The sequence below is a fragment of the Bombina bombina genome, chromosome 1 (assembly GCF_027579735.1).
Source record: "Bombina bombina isolate aBomBom1 chromosome 1, aBomBom1.pri, whole genome shotgun sequence".
Lineage (NCBI taxonomy): Eukaryota > Metazoa > Chordata > Amphibia > Anura > Bombinatoridae > Bombina > Bombina bombina.
In genome coordinates, this window is record NC_069499.1 from 596,313,537 (window position 1) to 596,332,983 (window position 19,447).

Below are 19,447 nucleotides of genomic sequence, written 5' to 3' on the forward strand. Positions count from 1 at the left end.
CGATGCGCTTCTGAAAAGACCAGACCCTCTCAGTAGAGCCAGGAGCGGTGTTCTGCAAATTTCTACTTTGGCATTAAAAATCTTTCAAATACTTTGAATTATATAACATTATTGTTTAGGTTTACTGCCCCTTTAAGAGCCCTTTGTCTGCCTTTTGTTTTGAGATCTCATATCTTTGAGCCCTTATAACTTTTGTGTGCAATATTTTATATGAGTAATTTTTAATTAGATAGTGTTGTTATTATTAGTATAACTATACTTTTAAATCTATTTTTTTTTTTTTTTTTTTATATATTATTTTTATTGAGGTATATTTAAAGGCATACATCAATCATAAAAATAAGGTTGTGCATCACATGTCACATACAGTAAGGGTTCAATGTTACAGGAATGGTGAAATAAACATAAAAGAAACGCAATAACAACAATTTACATAACATGTGACATTTGTATATATGGCATACCATTTATTTAGAAACCTTCAACATGACACCCTAGGCCACTCTCGGACCATCATAAACAACAGAAAACACTAAGATGGAAGAAGGCGATTATGAGCAAAGGAGACCACTTTAGGATCTCATTAGTAAACCTCGATTTTTTAAGGATTTTATAACGTGCTTATATAAATTGAGTGTATAAATGTCGAGCTCCCTTACTAAGAGATAGATTTATAATAGAACATTGGAACACCTCCATAAAGTTAACTACCAGCTGTGTTAGAATTGGAAGTGTAGGCGATACGTAATAGTGATCAGTCCTGCTGATCTAGACAGGGCATATAAACGCGTTCCTATTGTGTTATGGAGGGTTGGGTACGTAGGGAGCAATTAGGAGCTATAATTTAGGTGCGGTATAGACTAGATAAACCGCTTTGTTAGTTCCCCTATAGTAGGGGATACATTATTGCTGGGGGGGGGGGGAGGTGGTGGTTTTCATGTTTTCAGCATTATCTCACTATTTAAGTAGGGGATATATTATTATAGGGGGGGGGGGAGGTGGTGTTTTTCATATTTTCAAAGTTATCTTGCCGTGTAGGAGCTTTAAAACATAATAGAATGCACTTATAACTACCTTCGTCACATAAAACATTAACAGGAATAATGTAAACATGCAATAATAAGCTATATAAATAAAATATAAAGAAATATGATACGTTATATATGCGAATAGTGAGATAGCCATGTTTAAAGCTATACAACAGGGCATATTAAGAAGTGTGATGGGAAAGAAGGAATTAAATTGAAATAAGCGAAATCAGGAATCCCTATCTATAGCTCTCTGTAACCGCCTCACACCCAACCTAGGAGCAATGGAGTGAAAACAAACCTCAACCTAGGCTCCCACATCGACACTTATAGGCTAATTAATTTAAAACGCTAGACGATACTGTAGATAAGCGAGCTATGGGCCTAAACAAAAAATGTACTGTGTAGGATGGGATGGGGCCTTTGCAATATGCATTAAACAACACACTACTTCATGAGAACTTGCTTCCAGAGAGCTAGGGGACCTTGTAGCTTGAGTTGATACAATAATGGATATCAGTAATATTTATTAGGCGTCGCCTCGGCCGCTGGCAACGTCCGCATAGCAAGAGTAGGAGGTTCATCCTTTAAAGTATGCAGTCCCCAAATAAGTTCTAATGAGCAATATTAAAAGTTAAGAAATACTGAATATCACTTGCAAGTGATATGGAGGTACATATATAGACATATCATGTACATGGGAGGTTGGATTCTCAAGCAGGGGGAAATTAAACAGTGCTAAGGGCATTTATACATACATCCCAATACAATACAATTGAACTAACTATATAGCAAAACATAATTAACCTAGTCATCACACAGTTGTATTAAAGCTCTAGGGATATGCATAAAGGTCAATACCCCTCTTTTAAACTAAGAGACCCCTAGGAAGTGATAGTTTAACTTAACTTTAGTAACTGTGATGAACCTTATCTGCGTCCAGAACTACTTGAAGGGGTTATATATAAAAATGTAAGGAGTCCAAGACATAAGCCAAAGTTATTTACTTGGGGTATATAGGCTATTGGATACAATTAAGGGTGTCTTATATTAACTAATAAATTTGGGGGTGGGGGGATAACTATTTTAGGAATGAATTATGCTAAAGGAGAGGTAGGTATTTGACACGTAGGGTAGATAATAGATACCATGAGAGAGCAAGAGGTGATAAATAACACAAGGAACATAACAACAGTTAAGGTGCATTATGACATGCTTTACCCTTCTACCTCTATGGGACCTCTATAAGTATTTTAAACATAAAATTCAGATAAACATACCAGCCCAGATAAAATCCAGTGTAGATTCAACTAAGCATGTTACATAAGTTTAGTCCATCATAGGGGCATGGGCCCTATACCCCACAATGGAAACAAAATTCTTACCTGTGGTTGAGTAGGTGTCATGTTTCAGTGCCTAAAACAGTTAGATGTTACTATTCCTTCTATCTAGATTAGACACCAGGCAGAGGTCACCTAAAATAACTACAAAAATATAGGAGACATGTCTAACAACAAATTAGTAAGTGTAAAAACTAGAGTAGATCCCGTATAGCTCATATCTAATTCTTTACTCCCCTCTAGTGGTCGCAGTTGGTATTTACTTGTCAGGCAATGCAAATACATATCTAAGCTGTTAGCATGCGATCTGATACGGGAATTCTAATAAAGTAAGTGGCTCTTTGTATATAGCAAGTCAGCCATCTAACAGAACATGAGGCAACATACAAATTCACGCATCCATACCAGAAAACAGATAGTTATACATTTCCACATAGCATGTTAATAAAGGCAAACGTAATTAAACTTTGTAGAAAGTCCTCTAGTCGGAGCACTGAATCTTTCCAGAAGGGGTATTCTCTGTGTAAGTGTGTATAGAAGGTGCCAATTAAAATTAGCCATGCTATGTCCACGAACCCACACCATCCCAAAGTATAGGCAAACCAAACACGGCATATAAATCAACATTGTCTCTCAATTTGCAGGCTGTAACTAATGTCAGACTAGAAAGATGAAGATGAAAATGAAGTTTAGGATTAACTCTGTAGGGAAAGCAGAAATAAAAAAGCCCACCTACACCAAGTCACACATAGGCAACGGAGAATATTGCTGTGTATATCAGAAAGCCACCGTGGGAACGTTAGTAGCTTAACAGTGAAGATAATTTTCTTAGCCGACTCCTACTTTGAGTACTTGTTCTGGAAGCTGTAGAAGCCATGGATTGATGGTGTGGCCTGTTTCTTGCAACCCGAATAGGTGTCGGCAGGCTAGTTGATGTGCTCTCTCATGGCAGTACTTCAAGTTAACCCCACACTCTGCAGCCTTTTCTTGATAACTGATCCGGTGGGGAGGATCGCGCTTTGTGCCAGGGATTCCCGGTACTGCAACCTCCTGTATATGAGATATATTAGAGCTTGGAGCTTCTTCAATTTTTGGCGCCCCTTCTTTGCCTCCCAGCCCCAGAGAGCTTATGTCCGGTGATCGGTGTAGTCGGTAGTGCGGGAAATTGAGCGCAGGCCTGGTCAGGGGAATGCCCTGGTTCTCTATATTCAAGTGTGCAGGCTTAGCGTACATTTCAGCCCCTTGTCCAGGGTGGGTATTGTCGGCTGTAGATTCCGGTAGGAGCGGGAGGGAGGATAATATAGAGATGAAGTGCTCTTTTAGGCTCTGAAAATGCTGATCTATAAGTAGTTGGGTACGTTGTTCCCAAGCTGCTAGAGCCTCCATTTTGATTGTGCTACGTCTTGTCTGGGTAAATTCAGTGTACCTGTCTTTTAGGGTAACCAGTGTCTCCAGATCTTCTCTGGTTTACTATACTATCAAGACAGCTTTTGGAGCCAAAGATCCCAGCAGGAGAAGGGTGCAATAACCCAGAGATATAGGCTAGATGTCAGATCTCGCCACATGGCATTATAGAGAGGTATATGCCGACTGCATGTTCCCAAAGTACAGCACATTTGTATCCCTCGGTTAATGAAGAGTTTCCCTGAAGCTTTTCAGTATGGTAGTAGGTAATTTAAAGATTATATTAATAATTTGGCCCAAGATTGTATTAGGAGCTCCACAGAAACACGTCTGGTTGCTTCGATAGCTGGCTCCGCCCACTTTTAAATCTATTTTTTATGTGTTTTGTGCAACTTTTCTGTTTCGCGAAACAGTTAACCAGAGCTCTGAAATTGCTGTATTCACTCTGGCGTAAACCTCTTATCATGTGCACGCAAACTTTTGCTCTCCACTCGTAGTCTGGCTCTGAGTAGGTAAAAGACAGGAATGTCCAGTTGACAGATAATCATCATATAAAGTGTCTTTACAAAATATTCAGAGATATCTGTTTCAGCAACAGAACTGCAGATGTGATGCTGACACTTGCCCACAAGATGGCACTGCAGGAGTATGGTGCCTCAAATAGACGTAGTAAGCAAAACTGGTTGTATGTATATCTTCAATAATAATACATCATGCTTACAATTCACAGCAAAATTAAGTTTGATGATAAAGCAACAGATGTTGGTTACAGAACAGATAATGATCTTTAGTTTGTGACACAAGAGTAAAACAAAGTTGATGTGACAGTCACAAGATACTTCTGTCTTTAAACTTTGCAGATGCACTCAGGATAATGCGAAGTAATCTAGGCAAGCAGTCAAGTATCAGTCTTCACTTATACAAAGAATTGAGTTTGGGGATGCTAAATTTCGCTAACTAAAGAAATATACATGATATACACTTTGCCTCTCCCAGCAGGGTTAGTTGCCTCAAATTGCAGAAAAGTTAAAGTGTTGGTAACATTTAGCTGTTTAATAGCAATCTCTAGACAGCTTGTCAGTTTTTAGGGTAATTGCTAAGTTTTTAAAAGTATAATATGTTTATGCATAAGATATTTCAATGTCTAAAATCCTGTATTTCTTTCTATTGACACGGTGAGTTCACGGATCATCTTAATTACTGTTGGGAATATCACTCCTGACCAGCAGGAGGAGGTTAAGAGCACCAAAGCAAAAGCTGTTAAATACCACTCCCCCAACCCACAATCCCCAGTCATTCTCTTTGCTTGTATCAGCTGCAAGGAGGGGTAAAGTTAGGTATCTGATTCTTCAATCAAGAGTTTGTTATTTTTTAAGCAGAGCAAGTTTTCTCTGGTTTTCTTTGGGGTTTAGCCATAGTCCATGTCAGTCTCTTCAGTAGAGCAAGTGGTGGCTTTTAAGCATTTGTGGGGTATAACCCCACTGGGTCTCCTAAGTAATTTCATGCTGCTCTTGGTTGAAAGTTTGAGTAAGTTTACTCAGCCTTTTCTTTTTTTCCACAGGTCCATGTGAGGTAGGAAGCCCCTCTCATACCAAGTGAGCTGTCCTGCTGCCGGACAGATTTTTGAGGTAAGTGCCTATTTCTTTCCCTGTTTTGATATAGGAGAATTTGGCACTTTGACAGTTAATTCTGTCTAAATATACAATCAGCCTTCTAGGTTAACAGTTTATTGTATGGCAGTTTTGCAGGCACTGGGAATGTTTGGTGTCACTTTGGTGTACATGTTTTTTGTTTGTGTATTAATGGCTACCGGGAGGTTTATTAGGCCACGCCCACAATGGGCGGGCTTATCTGAGATAGCAAGGGCGTTTTGGTGCCCTTTTAGCAGTTTCCTGTTGTTCCTGGATGTTGCAGCTCTGTTGCATACCTCATCAGAGGTGGTTCAGCGTTCTCTCCGGTGTGGCTGTATGGGGGTCTGGATCATTTTCTGACTTTGTTTCCGGCAGTAAGGAGGTCAGGTAGGCATCTCAGCAGAGCTTAATGAGGTGTGGAGGTTGCCTGATGTTTTTTTATGGGGCTGTTGCTCTGTTTATATTTAAGTTTCTGTCTGAATTTCAGGGACTATAACGTTTGTGTCTCTTTTTGCATTCATTTTGTGAAAAATCGTTGCTACAAGATTTATTGTACAGTTTATTTAAGGATTTTCTAGTTTGAAAAAAAAAGGTCTGTTTAAAATTTAAAGAGACAGTAACATTTTTTTGTTTCATTAAAATTCTGATTTGAACTTAGAATTTTTTTATTGATTAAGATTTTTTTCTTTGGAATAAGATGGACCAAGAGGCCCTGCAGGCTGTTGCTTGTTCTCTATGTTTAAATGCTAATGTTGAGCCTCCTATCCCTTTTTGTTCCTCTTGTATTGAGAGAACATTACATTACAAGGATACTTTTTGATTCTGAGCCTTCATTGTCTAGGGCAGATGTTGTTCAGGAGTCTCCTGTTCTGGCTAATCCGCAGCTTTCTCCTCATACGTCCCAAAATTCTGCAGTGCCTTGTGTTTCGTCAGGTTAGTTTTTCCTTGCAGGATATGGCTACCCATATATCCTCAGCAGTATCTGAGGCTTTGTCTGCTTTTCCTATGTTACAGGGGAAGCGCAAGAGGAAGTATAAGGTTTCTGATTCTGTTGCAATTGTGTCTAGTGTTTCTTCTCATAAGTCTGAGGAGGAAGATACTTCAGTAGCATCGGAGGGTGAGATCTCGGATTTTGATAGTGTAAATCCTTCTTCTGAACCTTTAAGCTGGAGTATCTCCGTTTGTTACTCAAGGAGGTTTTGGCTGATTTGGATAACTCTGAGGCGCCAGTCATGGTTATTAAGTAAACTTAATACGTTTTTTGATGTCCCTCCCTTCCTATACCAGATCATGTTTCAGATATTATTCATTGAGAATGGGAGAAGCCTGGGATTCCTTTTTCCCCTTCTCCAATTTTTAGGAAGATGTTTCCTACTGCTGATTCTATTAAGGAATCTTGGCAGATAGTTCCTAAGGTGGAGGGAGCAGTTTCCACTCTGACCAAGAGGACCACTATTTCTATTGAGGACAGCTGTTCCTTTTAAGATCCTATGGATAAGAAGTTGGAAGCTTTGCTTAAAAGATTTATGTACACCAGGGGTATCAATGGCAACCGGCTGCATGTATTGCTACAGTTACTAGTGCGGCAGCATATTGGTTTGATGCATTGTCTGATTTTATTCAGCAAGATAATCCTCTTGAAGAAAGTCAAGATAGAATCAAGGCTTTGAAGTTGGCTAATTCCTTTATTGCAGATGCTTCTCTACAGGTCATCAAGTTGGGAGCTAAAATTTCTGTTTTTGCTATTTTAGCTCGGTTAAAATCCTGGTCTGCGGATGTGTCCTCTAAGTCTAAGCTTTTGTCTATTCCTTACAAGGGTAAGACCTTGTTTGGGCCAGGTTTGGCTCAGATTATTTCTGATATTACGGGAGGGAAGGGGCATTCTCTTCCTGAGGATAAAATAAATAAACAGAAGGGTCGGCAGAGTAATTTTCATTCCTTTCGTAACTTCTCTGGAAAATCTTTCTCTTCTTCCTCCAAGCAGGAACAGTCCAAGCCATCTTGGAAGTCAAATCAGTCTTGGAATAAGGGGAAGCAGTCCAGGAAGCCTGTTGCTGACTCAAAATCAGCATGAAGGGTCTGGCCCCGATCTGGGAATAGATCTTGTGGGGGCAGACTCTCTTTCTTCACTCAAACTTGGGTTCAAGATGTTCAGGATCCCTGGGTGGTAGATATTGTGTCCCAGGGTTACAAACTGGAGTTCAAGAATTTTCCTCCCAGAGGCAGGTTTCTTCTCTTCGGGTTATCTGTAAACCAGATAAAAGGAGAGGCATTCTTACATTATGTTCAGTATCTTTCCGACATGGGAGTGATAGTTCTTCTTCCAGTTCAGGAACAGGGTCTGGGTTTTTATTCCAATCTTTTCGTTGTTCCCAAAAAGGAGGGAACTTTCAGACCTATTTTAGATCTCAAGAGTGTAAACAAGTTTTCTTTCATGTAATTAGCAAGAGTCCATGAGCTAGTGACGTATGGGATATACATTCCTACCAGGAGGGGCAAAGTTTCCAAAACCTTAAAATGCCTATAAATACACCCCTCACCACACCCACAATTCAGTTTTACAAACTTTTCCTTCCAGGGAGGTGGTGACGCCGGAAGTTTTCCGGCGCCGTAGTTGACGCCGGAAGTTTACACGTGGTTGCGTCTTTTTTGACGCATGTGTGTTATAGATGGTTTTTTGCGCCAAAAAGTGTGGGCGTCATACTTGGCGCCAAAAAATGTGTGCGTCATACTTGGCGCCAAAAAATGTGGGCGTCATACTTGGCGCCAAAAAATGTGGGCGCCATACTTGGCGCCACTTTTTTTCACATTATTTAAGTCTCACTTTTTTGTTGCTTCTGGTTGCTAGAGGCTTGTTTGTTTTGCATTTTTCCCCATTCCTGAAACTGTCATTTAAGGAATTTGATAATTTTGCTTTATATGTTGTTTTTTTCTATTACATATTGCAAGATTTTCCATAAATTATTCCTGGATCAGAACATACTGAGGGATTCCTGTTGACTAAGAAGTCCTAGTATTGCTTTTCTTTTTACATCTTATGTACAAGATATACTTAGAAAATTTATAAGAATATTTTTCTGATTCTAGGTTAAGGCTTTGTCTGACTTTGCGCCTTCTATTAAAAAATTTTTAGGTCTTTTTCAAACTTCTTTTTGATGAAGTTTCAAATGACCAACAACATACTGAATTATCCTTCTCTGATGATGTTTTTTCTCTTTCAGAACTTTTCTTCATCAGATATTGACACTAACAAATCTACTTTTTTATTTTTTATTAGAGTACATTTGTTTTTTGTTGAAAAGGTGTTGATTATTTCGGATATTGAGGTAACTAGTTCTTTTTCAAAACTAGCTAACATTTTATTTCTGCTTATTTTATCTTCTGTGTCTTCAGAGGTTTTTTTCCATTCCTTCATACTAGGGAATGGAATAGGCTGACAATTTTCTTCAAAGGTTTTAAATTATATTCTTTGCCGGCAGTTAAATTAAATTTTGAGGGTTCTCCAATTTAATGGGGCTATCTCTACTCCTGCTAAATTATGCTATTGTTTCTATAGCAAAATAGTATTTACAGGTATACCTCACTTTACAGCGCTTCACTTTACAGCGCTTCGCTAATACAGCGCTTTGTGGAGCTGAAGTTCAACCTCCAAAGATTTTGAAACAGTGCTGTAATCATCGTGAGATTGCAAGAAACGGGACTGTCACCATTTTTTTATGCGCAGTTCACTCCGTTTACAGCATTACAGTGCAATCTGTGTCTCAGTGCTATAGTCTGACAAATTTTACTACAGTCATTGTCACTATTTTACAGGTACAGTATTTATTGAATACTGTGCTGTGCTAGTGTTAAACTAAATGCAGCACTATTGCACTCCTAATATTTGTTAGTTCAAATATGTTTTCAAGTTTTTAAACACACTGGCAAGTGAAAAGATAGCTAAAACTGCCTTGTTTCACTTTAAGGCGGTTTTCACTTTACAGCGGGGCTCCGGTCCCTAACCCGCTGTATGAGCGGGGTATACCTGTATTTTCTTTTTAAATGGTTGTATCCTATTTAAGGAAATTTTTTTATTTTCAGGTACTTTTCTTGGACCTGTAATTTATTTGGATGATGTTGGTTTTGCTCCATTTTTTCTGTTTACTTTAAAGATCAAGTATTAGATTATGTATTATTTAGCATTGTTAAGGGACAAAGTCTACTGCTCATTTGAGGTTCAGACTGGGTGCTGTTGCATTTGTTTTGTTGTCTTGCATTTTTGTTTATGCAAGTCCGGTGTGTTCTGGGCCCTTAACTGGATTAACATGCTAATAATTTTATTTTTTTCTTCATTTTTATTGAATATTTTCACAAATGAGGTTTAATCTATGTCTTTAGCTGTTTTTAGCTAGAAGAAATTTTGTGATTTCTAAAAAATCCTTATTTCATTTTTTCCAAGATAATCAATTATTTGATTCTGTTACTCTGTTACTCTTCAAGATTAAGTTCTTAGACTAAAACTTTAAGCTTATTTTAGTTTGGTTGTTCTTACTAAAGAACAAAATTCTAAATTCTTACCCAAGTAACATGTTTTTATTTAGAAGTTTTTTTGGCTCTATTCGGTCCAAAATTCTTACGGCTAGATTTAGCGTTTTGTTGGTAATGACCCGCGTAGCTAACGCTGGCTTTTTTCTGGCCGCACTATAAAAATAACTCTGGTATTGAGAGTCCACAGAATGGCTGCGTTAGGCTCCAAAAAAGGAGCGTAGAGCATATTTAACGCAGCTTCAACTCTCGATACCAGAGTTGCTTACGGAAGCGGCCAGCCTCAAAAACGTGCTCGTGCACGATTCCCCCATAGGAAACAATGGGGCTGTTTGAGCTGAAAAAAAACCTAACACCTGCAAAAAAGCCGCGTTCAGCTCCTAACGCAGCCCCATTGTTTGCTATGGGGAAACACTTCCTACGTCTGCACCTAACACTCTAACATGTACCCCGAGTCTAAACACCCCTAACCTTACACTTATTAACCCCTAATCTGCCGACCCCGCTATCGCTGACCCCTGCATATTATTATTAACCCCTAATCTGCCACTCCGTAAACCGCCGCTACTTACATTATCCCTATGTACCCCTAATCTGCTGCCCCTAACACAGCCGACCCCTATATTATATTTATTAACCCCTAATCTGCCCCCCACAACGTCGCTGCCACCTGCCTACACTTATTAACCCCTAATCTGCCGAGCGGACCGCACCGCTATTATTATAAAGTTATTAACCCCTAATCCGCCTCACTAACCCCATAATAAATAGTATTAACCCCTAATCTGCCCTCCCTAACATCGCCGACACCTAACTTCAAACATTAACCCCTAATCTGCCGACTGGAGCTCACCGCTATTCTAATAAATGTATTAACCCCTAAAGCTAAGTCTAACCCTAACACTAACACCCCCCTAAATTAAATATAATTTAAATCTAACAAAATAAATTAACTCTTATTAAATAAATTATTCCTATTTAAAGCTAAATACTTACCTGTAAAATAAACCCTAATATAGCTACAATATAAATTATAATTATATTATAGCTATTTTAGGATTTATATTTATTTTACAGGTAACTTTGTATTTATTTTAACCAGGTACAATAGCTATTAAATAGTTAAGAACTATTTAATAGCTAAAATAGTTAAAATAATTACAAAAATACCTGTAAAATAAATCCTAACCTAAGTTACAATTAAACCTAACACTACACTATCAATAAATTAATTAAATAAACTACCTACAATTACCTACAATTAACCTAACACTACACTATCAATAAATTAATTAAATACAATTCCTACAAATAAATACAATTAAATAAACTAGGTAAAGTACAAAAAATAAAAAAGAACTAAGTTACAAAAAATAAAAAAATATTTACAAACATAAGAAAAATATTACAACAATTTTAAACTAATTACACCTACTCTAAGCCCCCTAATAAAACAACAACCCCCCCCCAAAATAAAAAATGCCCTACCCTATTCTAAATTACTAAAGTTAAAAGCTCTTTTACCTTACCAGCCCTGAACAGGGCCCTTTGCGGGGCATGCCCCAAGAAGTTCAGCTCTTTTGCCTGTAAAAAAAACATACAATACCCAAGCCCCCCAACATTACAACCCACCACCCACATACCCCTAATCTAACCCAAACCCCCCTTAAATAAAGCTAACACTAAGCCCCTGAAGATCTTCCTACCTTGTCTTCACCTCACCGGGTTCACCGATCTGTCCAGAAGAGCTCCTCCGATGTCCTGATCCAAGCCCAAGCGGGGGGCTGAAGAGGTCCATGATCCGGCTGAAGTCTTTTATTTAATTAATTTATTGATAGTGTAGTGTTAGGTTTAATTGTAACTTAGGTTAGGATTTATTTTACAGGTATTTTTGTAATTACAAAAATACCTGTAAAATAAATCCTAACCTAAGTTACAATTAAACCTAACACTACACTATCAATAAATTAATTAAATAAACTACCTACAATTACCTACAATTAACCTAACACTACACTATCAATAAATTAATTAAATACAATTCCTACAAATAAATACAATTACAAAAATACCTGTAAAATAAATCCTAACCTAAGTTACAATTAAACCTAACACTACACTATCAATAAATTAATTAAATAAACTACCTACAATTACCTACAATTAACCTAACACTACACTATCAATAAATTAATTAAATACAATTCCTACAAATAAATACAATTAAATAAACTAGGTAAAGTACAAAAAATAAAAAAGAACTAAGTTACAAAAAATAAAAAAATATTTACAAACATAAGAAAAATATTACAACAATTTTAAACTAATTACACCTACTCTAAGCCCCCTAATAAAATAACAAAGCCCCCCAAAATAAAAAAATGCCCTACCCTATTCTAAATTACTAAAGTTCAAAGCTCTTTTACCTTACCAGCCCTGAACAGGGCCCTTTGCGGGGCATGCCCCAAGAAGTTCAGCTCTTTTGCCTGTAAAAAAAAACATACAATACCCAAGCCCCCCAACATTACAACCCACCACCCACATACCCCTAATCTAACCCAAACCCCCCTTAAATAAAGCTAACACTAAGCCCCTGAAGATCTTCCTACCTTGTCTTCACCTCACCGGGTTCACCGATCTGTCCAGAAGAGCTCCTCCAATGTCCTGATCCAAGCCCAAGTGGGGGGCTGAAGAGGTCCATGATCCGGCTGATCAGATTGAGCTCGCATTCTATTGGCTGATCGGAACAGCCAATAGAATGCAAGCTCAATCTGATTGGCTGATTGGATCAGCCAATCGGATTGAACTTGATTCTGATTGGCTGATTCCATCAGCCAATCAGAATATTCCTACCTTAATTCCGATTGGCTGATAGAATCCTATCAGCCAATCGGAATTCGAGGGACGCCATCTTGGATGACGTCATTTAAAGGAACCATCATTCGTCGTTCAGTCGTCGGCCAGGATGGATGTTCCGCGTCGGAGGTCTTCAGGATGCTGCCGCTCCGCTCCGGATGGATGCCGCTTGGATGAAGACTTCAATCGGATGGAAGACCTCTTCTGCCCCGCTTGGATGAAGAATTTGGCTCGGCTGGGTGAAGACGACTCAAGGTAGGAAGATCTTCAGGGGCTTAGTGTTAGGTTTATTTAAGGGGGGTTTGGGTTAGATTAGGGGTATGTGGGTGGTGGGTTGTAATGTTGGGGGGCTTGGGTATTGTATGTTTTTTTTTACAGGCAAAAGAGCTGAACTTCTTGGGGCATGCCCCGCAAAGGGCCCTGTTCAGGGCTGGTAAGGTAAAAGAGCTTTGAACTTTAGTAATTTAGAATAGGGTAGGGCATTTTTTATTTTGGGGGGCTTTGTTATTTTATTAGGGGGCTTAGAGTAGGTGTAATTAGTTTAAAATTGTTGTAATATTTTTCTTATGTTTGTAAATATTTTTTTATTTTTTGTAACTTAGTTCTTTTTTATTTTTTGCACTTTAGCTAGTTTATTTAATTGTATTTATTTGTAGGAATTGTATTTAATTAATTTATTGATAGTGTAGTGTTAGGTTAATTGTAGGTAATTGTAGGTAGTTTATTTAATTAATTTATTGATAGTGTAGTGTTAGGTTTAATTGTAACTTAGGTTAGGATTTATTTTACAGGTAATTTTGTAATTATTTTAACTATTTTAGCTATTAAATAGTTCTTAACTATTTAATAGCTATTGTACCTGGTTAAAATAAATACAAAGTTACCTGTAAAATAAATATAAATCCTAAAATGGCTATAATATAATTATAATTTATATTGTAGCTATATTAGGATTTATTTTACAGGTAAGTATTTAGCTTTAAATAGGAATAATTTATTTAATAAGAGTTAATTAATTTCGTTAGATTTAAATTATATTTAACTTAGGGGGGTGTTAGTGTTAGGGTTAGACTTAGCTTTAGGGGTTAATACATTTATTAGAATAGCGGTGAGCTCCAGTCGGCAGATTAGGGGTTAATGTTTGAAGTTAGGTGTCGGCGATGTTAGGAAGGGCAGATTAGGGGTTAATACTATTTATTATAGGGTTAGTGAGGCGGATTAGGGGTTAATAACTTTATAATAATAGCGGTGCGGTCCGCTCGGCAGATTAGGGGCTAATAAGTGTAGGCAGGTGGCGGCGACGTTGTGGGGGGCAGATTAGGGGTTAATAAATATAATATAGGGGTCGGCGGTGTTAGGGGCAGCAGATTAGGGGTACATAGCTATAATGTAGGTGGCGGCGCTTTGCGGTCGGCAGATTAGGGGTTAATAGGTGTAGGTAGCTGGCGGCGACGTTGTGGGGGGCAGGTTAGGGGTTAATAAATATAATACAGCGGTCGGCGGTGTTAGGGGCAGCAGATTAGGGGTACATAAGCATAACGTAGGTGGCGGTCGGCAGATTAGGGGTTAAAAAAATTTAATCGAGTGGCGGCGATGTGGGGGGACCTCGGTTTAGGGGTACATAGCTAGTTTATGGGTGTTAGTGTACTTTAGAGTACAGTAGTTAAGAGCTTTAGGAACCGGCGTTAGCCCAGAAAGCTCTTAACTACTGACTTTTTTCCTGCGGCTGGAGTATTGTCGTTAGATGTCTAACGCTCACTTCAGACACGACTCTAAATACCGGAGTTAGAAAGATACCATTGAAAAGATAGGATACGCAATTGACGTAAGGGGATCTGCGGTATGGAAAAGTCGCGGCTGAAAAGTGAGCGTTAGACCCTTTTTTGAGTGACTCCAAATACCGGAGGTAGCCTAAAACCAGGGTTAGGAGCCTCTAACGCTGGTTTTGACGGCTACCGCCCAACTCTAAATCTAGCCGTTAGATTTTGGGTACAAAATAAAATTTGAAGTTAAACCGTCTGTGAGAAGTCTTTTTCTCTCTATTATATTCCAGCTATTCCAATAAGGCTAACACTTTCCTTAATGTGTTTCAGTCCCATATATTTTGGGTAATGTTGAAGTGCGGTTTATCAAGCACTGCTCAGATCTGGAATCTTCTGGGGTATTTATTCCAGTTCCATTTTTAGGATCTGGGTTTTGGGGTTTTATTCAAACTATTCATTGTTCCAAAGATAGAAAATCTTTTTATTATATAAATGTACCATCTTTTAGATTGGTATTTATATGGTCTATTCTGACTTTTTTTGGTCAGTGATAGCATTATTTGTTTTCATTAGATACAATAGATGCATATCTTCATTTCTGTTTTCATTCAGATTATTTTTATTTTCTGAGACTACGGAATCTCATATGATTCAATTTTGTTTTTTCAAGACATGGTTAGAGGATCTTTTTATCAAAAGCTCTTGATTCCTCACACAAGGGTCACCTTTTTTAGGTTTCCAGATAGATTGTGTAACTGTCTTTGTCTCTAACAGATAAGTGATTTTTTTCTTATTGGGTTCCGTCTGTCGGTACCTTCAGTCTCTATTATTTCCTTCAGTTGCTATATATGCATGGAAATTTAGGTCTTATGGCTGCAGCATTGGATTCATTTTCCTTTGCTCATTTTCATAGAAAACCTTTCCAGTTTTTTATGCTGCATACTTTGCATACTTTTACTATGTTCTACCATTTTGATGTTTTCTCTTCTTTAGAAGCAGTTTTGGTAGAATGGTACTTCAGGCAGCTGTTTCAGTTTGATTCTTCTGCTTATATTTTCAGTTTTTTTCATTATAAAAATTGAAACTTTTTTGATTTGGGTAGTGGATTAATTTTTCAGCGGAATTGGCTGTCTTTATTTTATCCCTCCCTCTCTAGTGACTCTTGCGTGGAAGTTCCACATCTTGGGTATTTATTATCCCATACGTCACTAGCTCATGGACTCTTGCTAATTACATGAAAGAAAACATAATTTATGTAAGAACTTACCTGATAAATTCATTTCTTTCATATTAGCAAGAGTCCATGAGGCCCACCCTTTTTTGTGGTGGTTATGATTTTTTGTATAAAGCACAATTATTCCAATTCCTTTTTTTTTTTTTATGCTTTCGCTCCTTTTTTATCACCCCACTTCTTGGCTATTCGTTAAACTGAATTGTGGGTGTGGTGAGGGGTGTATTTATAGGCATTTTAAGGTTTGGGAAACTTTGCCCCTCCTGGTAGGAATGTATATCCCATACGTCACTAGCTCATGGACTCTTGCTAATATGAAAGAAATGAATTTATCAGGTAAGTTCTTACATAAATTATGTTTTTCAGGGTTCCGTCTTTCAAGATGGAAACTATTCGTTCCATTCTTCCTTTGGTTCAGGAAGGTCAGTTCATGACCACAGTGGATTTAAAGGATGCGTATCTGCATATTCCAATTCACAGGGATCATCACAGTTTCCTGAGATTTGTATTTCTAGACAAACATTTTCAGTTTGTAGCTCTTCCTTTTGGTCTGACAACAGCTCCCAGAAATTTTTCAAAGGTCCTGGGAGCATTGTTGGCAGTGCTTCGATTAAAGGGTGTTGCAGTGGCTCCTTATCTGGACAATATTCTAGTTCAGGCTCCATCTTTTCAACTAGCAAACTCCCACACAGAGTTGTTGTTGTCTATTCTGTGCTCCCACGGTTGGAAGGTGAATTTAGGAAAAAGTTCCTTAATTCCAGCTACAAGAGTGGTATTTTTGGGGACCATTATAGATTCTCTAGAGATGAAAAATTTTCTGACAGAAGCAAGAAAGTCAAATATTTTCAATATTATGTTTTGCTCTTCAGTCCCTTCCTGGGCCGTCAGTGGGTCAGTGCATGGAGGTTATTGGTCTGATGGTTTCAGTCATGGACATCATTCTGTTTGCTCGGTTTCATCTCAGACCTCTGCAGTTATGCTTGCTCAGGAAGTGGAACGCAGATTATGCAGATCTATCTCCAAAGATTGTTCTAGATCAGATGTCCAGAGATTATCTTGCATGGTAGTTGTCTCAGGATCTTCTCTCTGAGGGAACTTGCTTTCACAGACCTGCTTGGGTGATTGTAACCACGGATGCCAGTTTGCTGGCCTGGGGTGCTTTCTGGGGTTCTTTAAGGGGTCAGGGTCTATGGACTCGGGAGGAGTCCATTCTTCCAATAAATGTTTTGGAACTGAGAGCAATTTACAATGCTCTTCTAGCCTGGCCTCAGCTAGCTTCAACACAGTTTATCAGGTTTAAGTCGGACAACATAACGTCAGTGGCTTACATCAATCATCAGGGAGGAACTCTGAGTTTCTTGGCCATGACAGAGGTAGCCAAGATTATTCAGTGGGCGGAGATTCAGAACTGTTGTCTGTCTGCTATCCATATTCCAGGGGTGGACAATTGGGAAGCGGATTTTCTGAGCAGACATACTTTTCATCCGGGGGAGTGGGAACTTCATCCAGAAATATTTTCAGCTTGATTCTCAGTTGGGGGCAGCAGGAGTTGGATCTCATGGCATCTCGTCAGAATGCCAAGCTCCTGAGGTATGGGTCGAGGTCAAAGGATCTTCAGGCTGTTCTGATAGATGCTCTGGCAGTTCCTTGGACTTTCAGTCTGGCATATGTGTTCCCTCTGTTTTCTCTTCTTCCTTGGATCATTGCTCGGGTCAAACAAGAGAGGGCATCAGTGATTCTCATTGCTCCGGCGTGGCCTTGCAGAATCTGGCATGCAGATCTGGTGGAGATGTCTTCCCTTCCACCTTGGTGTCTTCCATTAAGGAAGGACCTGCTTCTGCAGGGTCCCTTCCTTCATCCAAATCTCGTTTCTCTGAAGCTGACTGCTTGGAGATTGAACGCTTGATTTTTTCTAAGAGTTTTTTTTCTGAGTCAGTCATTGAGACTATGATTCAGGCTCGAAAGCCTGTGACTAGGAAGATGTATTATAAGATTTGGCATAAATATTTGTATTGGTGTGAATCCAAAGGCTACTCTTAGAGTAGAGTTAGGATTCCTAGGATTTTATCTTTTCTCCAGGAGGGTTTGGAGAAAGGTTTATCTGCTAGTACCCTGAAGGGTCAAATTTCTGCTTTATCTATTTTATTGAAAAAGCGCCTGGCGGATGTGCCAGATGTTCATTCTTTTTGTCAGGCGTTGGTTAGAATTCGGCCTGTGTTTAAGTCTACTACTCCACTTTGGAGTCTTAATTTGGTTCTTAGAGTCCTTCAACAGGCTCTGTTTGAACCTATGCTTTCTTTGGATATTAAGATGTTATCTTCGAAGGTTTTGTTTCTAGTGGCTATTTCTTCGGCTCGAAGAGTTTCGGAGCATTCAGCCTTACAGTATGAATCGCCTTTTCTTATTTTTCACTCTGATAAGGTAGTTCTGCGTACTGCCTTGGGTTTTCTTCCCAAGGTTGTTTCTGATAAGAATATTAATCAAGAGATTGTTGTTCCTTCTTTGTGTCCTAATCATTCTTCTGATAAGGAGCGTTTGTTGCACAACCTGGATGTGGTTCATGCATTGAAATATTATTTGCAGGCGACTAAGGATTTTCGCCAGTCTTCTTCTTTATTTGTTGTCTTTTCTGGGAAGTGTAAGGGTAAGAAAGCTACGGCTATTTCTCTTTCTTGTTGGTTGTGGAGTGTTATTCGCTTGGCATATGAGACTGCTGGTCAGCAGCTCATTCCACAAGGGCTGTTTCATCTTCTTGAGCTTTCAAAAATGGAGCTTCTGTAGATCAGCTTTGCAAGGTTGCGACTTGGTCATCTTTGCATACTTTATCTAAATTTTACACATTTGATACTTTTGCTTCAGCAGAGGCTTCTTTTGGGAGAAAGCTTCTTAAAGCAGTGGTGCCTTCTGTTTAGGTTAACTGTCTTGCCCCTCCCTTATCATCCGTGTTCTCTAGCTTGAGTATTTTTTCCCAACAGTAATTGAGATGATCTGTGGACTCACCGTGTCATTAGAAAGAAAACATAATTTATTCTTACATGATAAATGTATTTATTTCTTGAAACAGTGAGTCCATGGTCCGCCCTGTTTTTCAGACAGTTTGCTTTTCTATAAACTTCAGGCACCTCTGCACCTTAGATTACTTCCTTTCTCCTTTCCCTTTGGTCGAATGACTGGGGATTGTGGGTAGGGGGAGTGGTATTTAACAGCTTTTGCTGTGGTGCTCTTTGCCTCCTCCTGCTGGTCAGGAGTGATATTCCCAACAGTAATTAATATGATCCGTGGACTCACCATGTCAATAAAGAAATACATTTATCAGGTAAGAATAAATTATGTTTTTACCGTTATTCATTCCTCCCATCTGTGACTTCCTGCTCCGATAATTCAGTATTCTACAAGTCGGTCCCACCTGCTCCCTACGTCACCAATCTATGCTTGCTTCGGTGAGATCCAATCTGCACATGCGTGAAAAAGATCGTAATGTCACAATGTAAGCAATGAATCACAAGAGTTTACTTTTGTGAATGAAACACGGACATATTTTAGCTACAATCTCGATCCCCTAGACTGAACAAGCATTTTGCTATACTATACTTAAAAAATAGATCATCATGTGTAATGAAAACAATCTTATAAGAAATGACTGTTATAAAAAGAGAATTTTTAACTATCA